We start from the raw sequence: 6,097 nt of genomic DNA, 5'->3' as shown, positions 1-6,097 counted from the left end.
CTTCAGATCTACCCCCTTGGAAAATTTCATGTATACAATTTCCCTGTCTTCTTGAATACCGAATTCCTCCTCAGACTTGCTTCTGTGGTGCAAAAATGATTGTGGTTTTTCAAGCTTTATACCTCACATTGTATCCTTCAGGACAAGAGAGAGCCTCAAACATTGGCCACAAAAAATCAACTTTGTGTGACTGTGCCACCTGGACCAGATGCCTGGACCCAAACCATCGCACTGGGTGAGGTCATGTGGAATCTATACGATGATTGGCCTGAAGTGGGGGATATCTGTCCATCCTTCAAGCATCAAACATCTCAACTACTATAAACATTTCAGGAAGCAATAGAAAAAGAAAAGCCTACAGACTTAGCATTTATTCACCGGGATTTTTATTTCATGCATGTGGGACACCTTACCAAATTACAAATATCATAAAGACATGGACATTGCTCTTCAGAGGCCTAAGAATTAGAAAGGGGAAAGGAACCTAACAGTGGCAAAAAGCCATGGGTATCTGAATAGAACTGCCAAAGTGCAGGTTAAAATTCTTACCAGGCAGAGACTGATTCCAATTATGAATCAGGGAGGGCTCACTGGAGGAAGTGACATCTGATGCCAGGGACTCCCGGAGGTTATAAGGATTTCATTTTGCTCTGAATTCGATTTTGAGACTTAAGCTCCAGAATCAAGTTAGAACAACAAATCCCACTAAATTACACTTAGCTTATACTGACAACTGATCATTAAGCAGGAATCAAAGACAAAGTTGCACACAGAGAGTTGCCAGGACATCACTGCTGAGCTGCCTTGAGGTCAGTCCAGGGGGCTGGGCTGCTGGGATCTCACTTCAAAGGGAAGTCCGTACACTGAGGTCTGCTGTGTGTTTTCCTGGGAGGAATAAAAAGGAATCCCTCTGCAGCAGATGGAGGGGAGGCTGCAGGGGGGAAGGGCACGGGTGGCAGGAGGGCTGAGGACACACTGAAAAGTGGGGAGACACGTGGGAAAGAGCAGGAAGGGGGCTCCAGAGACTCACCAGCGCTTCCAGAGCCACCACGCCAGGCCTGCCAGGAGCACCAGGGGCACGATCACCACCAGGAAGACCAAGCCCACGGAGTGGGGCCGCTCTGTGGGGTTGGGCCCAGAGGGTGTCATTTCCCATCCACCCTGGGTTGAACTGCACCTCCCAGGTCCTCTCCACTCCTGTCACCATCCATCTCACCAGCTGCCCTTCCCCCTTTCCCTTCTCCCATCCCTCCTCAGAGATGGACACTTCACCTAACCCTCCGCATCCTCCCACATCTGCAGGACCCTCACCCTCAGCTCTTCCATCTCTTGGGTTACTGATTTTTTGTTCTTCTTGGCCTGGAGTTCCTAGAATCCCCAATTTTTCTTCTGACTCTCCTGCCGTGGTGAAGGACCCCCTGCCCCTTTCCCAGCTGGGCCCAACTCTTCCTCACCCCAGTGGAGGACCATGTCCTGGCCTCCTAGACTGCTGTGTCTCACACGGCAGGACAGGCCAGCTGCCTCCTTGGCTTTCACATCCAAGGACACCTGAAGGTACCACGTCCCGTCAGCATGGGGCAGGACGTCACCTCGCCAGGTGCCCTGTTGCTCCTGCTCGCCCCGCATCCACGTCACCCACACAGGCTTGGGGTAGAAGCCGGAGACATGGCACACCAGCCGCAGATGGCCAGACCCGGGGCTGGGGCCAGTGGACAGCCAGGCCTCGGGCCTCACTGCGGAAACAGGACAGGGATTCACAGACTGAGGGGAGGTCTTCACCCTTAGACCTATCACCATCATCCCTTCTCCCTCTTGATTCCTTCTTACCCTGAATGTGAGGGAATAATGCAAATTTATGAGTGCAGAATAGAGAATTCTTGGAGCAAGGGAGCAGGACTGACCTTGTCGCTGGAGATCTGCCTTCCCTGCATCAAGAAGACCCAACAGGTAACGGGGACAGAAGTCACTGATGTGTGAGTGTATTCTTAAATTGACCACATGGTACTGATTTAACAGTTTGCAGACTTGCTGAGCTCTCCTTCCTCCCTTTGGAGATGGCCACCATGACTTGTTCTGGAAACTCACAAGATCTGATCCTTGATAAGCAATCTGCATGAATCCTACTGATGGTTCCCCAATGTACAGGCCACAGCCTTCTGCCATCTGTACCTGAAAGGGATCTGAGAAGAAAGACTATGAATTACAGGACAGGGGGAGTGAAAAAAATAAAATGAGATAAGGCAAAGTCTAGGAGAGTGGAAGTAGAGAAGTTCAGGGGGTTGGAGGGAATTGCATAGAATTTATTTGAGGGAGGCTCAGATAAAGGGGAAGTGGGTGGTGGTAGCTGGAGGTGGAGAGAGGTGAATGCTGGAGGAAGGAATGAATGTTAGAGGAAAGACATGAAGGATGTGGGCAGAGGAAAGGTAAGGGCTCAGCAGAGAAGTTCAGGTAAAAACAATTTAAAATGAAGGGAGAGCAGTGGGGTACAGGGAACACATAGGTAGACATTGCTGATAGGACTAAATGAGGAGAAAAGCAGATCAAGGAGTCAGTCACAGAGCGAGGACCAGAGGTGCCTGGTTGGAGGCCAGGGAAAGGGGTGGTCGTGGGAGAACTAGTGGGACAGGAGGGCCCTGTGGTCAATGAGAGGAGTGGGACGGAGCAGAAGATGTGAAGCTTTTTAGAATCACAGTCTGGCTCCATGCTCTGCCCACAGTGGTAGGGTTCAGCTTCATGATGGGACACATGAGGTTCAATGGAGCCTCTTTCCTGGAGGTAGAAGGATCCCAGGACACACACAGACCAGCCTCCTCCATCCCACCCAGAGGGAACTGAGCTCACATTCAAGCTGCCAGTCACTGACATGGTCCTGAAATATCAGAGGAAATCTAATGGAGAAGGTATGGAATGTCCTTTCCCGTTCAATCAGCTCCTCTTTGCTCAATTTGCCTTTGGCCCAAGGCCACAGGAACAAGAAAGTGCCAGAGTCACTGTCCCAGCCATGAGTCTGCAGCTCATCCAGCCAAGCTGAGGCAAGATTTTGTGTCCAGGAACGGTTGTAAAAGGATGTGGTCAGGATGACTTGGAAGGAGACTGGCCCCTGGAAGGCTGTGGGAAAAAGGACAGATAGACTGAGAAAGAGGAGGGCATTGGGAAGGAGAGGGAATGGAGACTAAGGGGCCGGGGACGGGGCCCAAAATCTGGAGGACAGAGAAGCCATAGTCATCTCAGGAGACAGTGCTGCCCCGGAGCCGGGGCCTCGCACCCTTCCTTCAGGAGAGCACAGGGCCCTGGGGCTGGGGATGCTCGGGGAGGAAGCAGTCTGACTCTCCCTGCCCAGGTCTGTGCTGGGAACCCAGGCAACAAGTGCACACATACACATGCACACAAAAACACACTCATAGAAACGTACACACATTCTTACACAAACAAATATATACACACACACAAGTATACAGACACAGAGACACATACACACACACAAACACATATTAAAACACTTGCATAAAGACACACAAGACATACATTTGTCACAAATACAGAGACTGGCAGACACACTCATGCCCTCACACATGTATACACATAATCAAATGCACACTTAGAGGCACACAAGGACATTTACACACATCACACACACGCACGCACACACACACATGCACACACGTGCGCCCACTGGGCAGGACCCAAGCTCTCACCATCTTCACTGTCACCCCTGGGAGGAGAACCGCCAACAGCACAAGTTGCAGAAACAGCATCTTGTTTGCAGATGTTCTTTCTCTTGCAAAGTCGCTCTTTGATGTCTGTCCTCACACACCGACCCCCTCCCAGCCCCTCTCCTCTGACTTCCTCTCCACACACACAACCCTTCCCTGAGTCTCTGCGACAATGCAAATGTGCTCCTCCCTCAACCTTGGGCACCTACTCAGTCTCACTTCCCCTCCTGCTCTGCCTCCCCTCTGGCCTCCAGCTTCTCCCTGTCACCAGCATCCATCCCGATTCAACGTTCATGAACATAAATGTAATCCTAATCCTCTTCTCCTGTTTTCCCGTCTCCTCCACCCACCTCCCCTCTGGGAACCAATAGTCTGTTCTCTATAGATAAATAAGAGTCTGGTTTTTCCTTTGTCTCTTTTCTCTTTGTTCCTTTTTGTGTGTGTGTCTTAAAATCCACATGTGAGTGAATTTGAGACCATACGGCATTAACCTTTCTCTGAATGACTTTTTTCACTCACTATCATACTCTCTAGCTCCATGTTGTTGCAAATGGCAAGATTCTAGTCATTTTCATGGCTGAGTAATATTTCATCATGTGCACCTATCATATCTTTTTTCTCTGTTTATCCATAAATGGACACTTGGGCTGTTTTCATAATTTGGTTGTTGTAAATAATGCTAGAGGAAACATCAGGGAGCTTATATCTTTTCATTTTAGTGTTTTTACATTCGTTGGGTAAATATCAAGTAGCACAATTAACTGAGTCCTCTGGTAATTCTATTTTTAATGCTTTGAGGAACCTCCATGCTCTTTTCCATAGTGGCTGCACCAGTTTGAATTTCCGTCAACAATGTACAAGGGTTCCTTTTTCTTCGCATCATCCCCAAGACTTGTTTCTTTTTTTAAAGATTTTATTGATTTATTCATGAGAGACACACAGAGAGAGGCAGAGACACAGGCAAAGGGAGAAGCAGGCTCCCTGCGGGGAGCCTGATGTGGGACTCAATCCCAGGTCACTCCTTGAGCCAAAGGCAGATGCTCAACGCCTGAATCACTTAGGAGTCTCCAACACTTATTTCTTGTGTATTTTCTTTTCTTTCTTTTTTTTTTTGTATTTAATCAATGTGACAGGTGTGCGGTGATATTTCATTGTGGTTTTGATTTGCATTTCCCTGATGATGAGTGATGTTGAGCATCTTATGTCTGTTGACCATCTGGGTGTCTTCTTTGGAGAAACGTCTATTCATGTGTTCCATCCTTTTAAAAATTGGATTATTTGTTTTATTAGGTGTTGACTTGTACAAGTTCTTTATATGTATTGGATAGTAGCCCTTTATGAAATATATTATTTGCAAACAGATCCTCCCATCCCTTAGGTTGTCTTTTTGTTTTATTGATTGTTTCATTGGCTTCTCAGAAACTTTTTAATTTGATATAGTTAATAGGTTCTTTTGCTTTTGTTTCCCTTGCCTCTGGAGACATATCTAGAATGATGTTCTGTGGCCAATATCTGAGACCTTACTGCCTATGCTCTGTCCTAAGATGTTTATGGAATTTCAGCCCCTCATTTAGGTCTTTATTCCACCTTGAGCTTCTTTTGTCTATGGTGTAAGAAAGTGATCAACCTTCTTTCTTTTGCATGTAGCTGTCTAGTTTTCCCAACTGCACTTGTTGAAGAGACGTTCTATTTCCCGTTGCACATTCTTGCCCCCTTGGTAACATTTAATTGACCATAAAATCATAGGTTTATTTCTGGGCTCTTTCCTCTGTTCCATTGATGTATGTCTATTTGGTGCCAGTTTCATACCGTTTTGATTGCTACAGCTTTGTAGGATACCTTGAAATCTGTAATTGTGACACCTCTAGCTTTGTTTTTGGCCATTCAGTGTGCTTTATGGTTCCATACAAATTTTAGGATTGTTTGCTCTAGTTGTGTGAAAAATACTTGATGGGATGAGCACTGGGTGATATGTTGGCAAATTGAACTCCAATAAAAAAATGCTGTTGGTATTTTTATAGGCACTGCATTAAATCTATAGATTGCTTTGGATAATATGGACATGTTAACAATATTTGTTCTTCCAAACCATGAACATGGAACATTTTTCCATTTCTTTGTGTCACTTTCAATTTTCTCTGCCGGTGTTTTATAGTTTTCAGAGTACAGGTCTTTCACCTCTTTGGTTAAGTGTATTTCTAGGTATTTTATTAGTTTGGGTACAATTGTTTTTTTTTATTTAATAAATTAATTTTTATTGGTGTTCAATAGTTTTGCTACAATTGTAAATGGAATTGTTTTTCTCTTAATTTCTCTTCTGCTTCTTTATTAGTGTATACAAATGCAAGGTATTTCTCTACATTGATTCTATATTCTGTGACCAT

At 46.0% G+C, this 6,097-nt stretch overlaps 1 pseudogene; it reads right to left on the bottom strand.

Annotated features, from left to right (window-relative positions):
- Window positions 1–447: 447 nt before the first annotated feature.
- Window positions 448–3,755, bottom strand: LOC129515336 (T-cell surface glycoprotein CD1a-like; annotated as a pseudogene).
- Window positions 3,756–6,097: the final 2,342 nt, after the last annotated feature.

The sequence above is a fragment of the Nyctereutes procyonoides genome, unplaced genomic scaffold (assembly GCF_905146905.1).
Source record: "Nyctereutes procyonoides isolate TBG_1078 unplaced genomic scaffold, NYPRO_anot_genome, whole genome shotgun sequence".
NCBI classification, from domain to species: Eukaryota; Metazoa; Chordata; class Mammalia; order Carnivora; family Canidae; genus Nyctereutes; species Nyctereutes procyonoides.
This window is presented reverse-complemented; position numbering and strand designations above follow the sequence as displayed.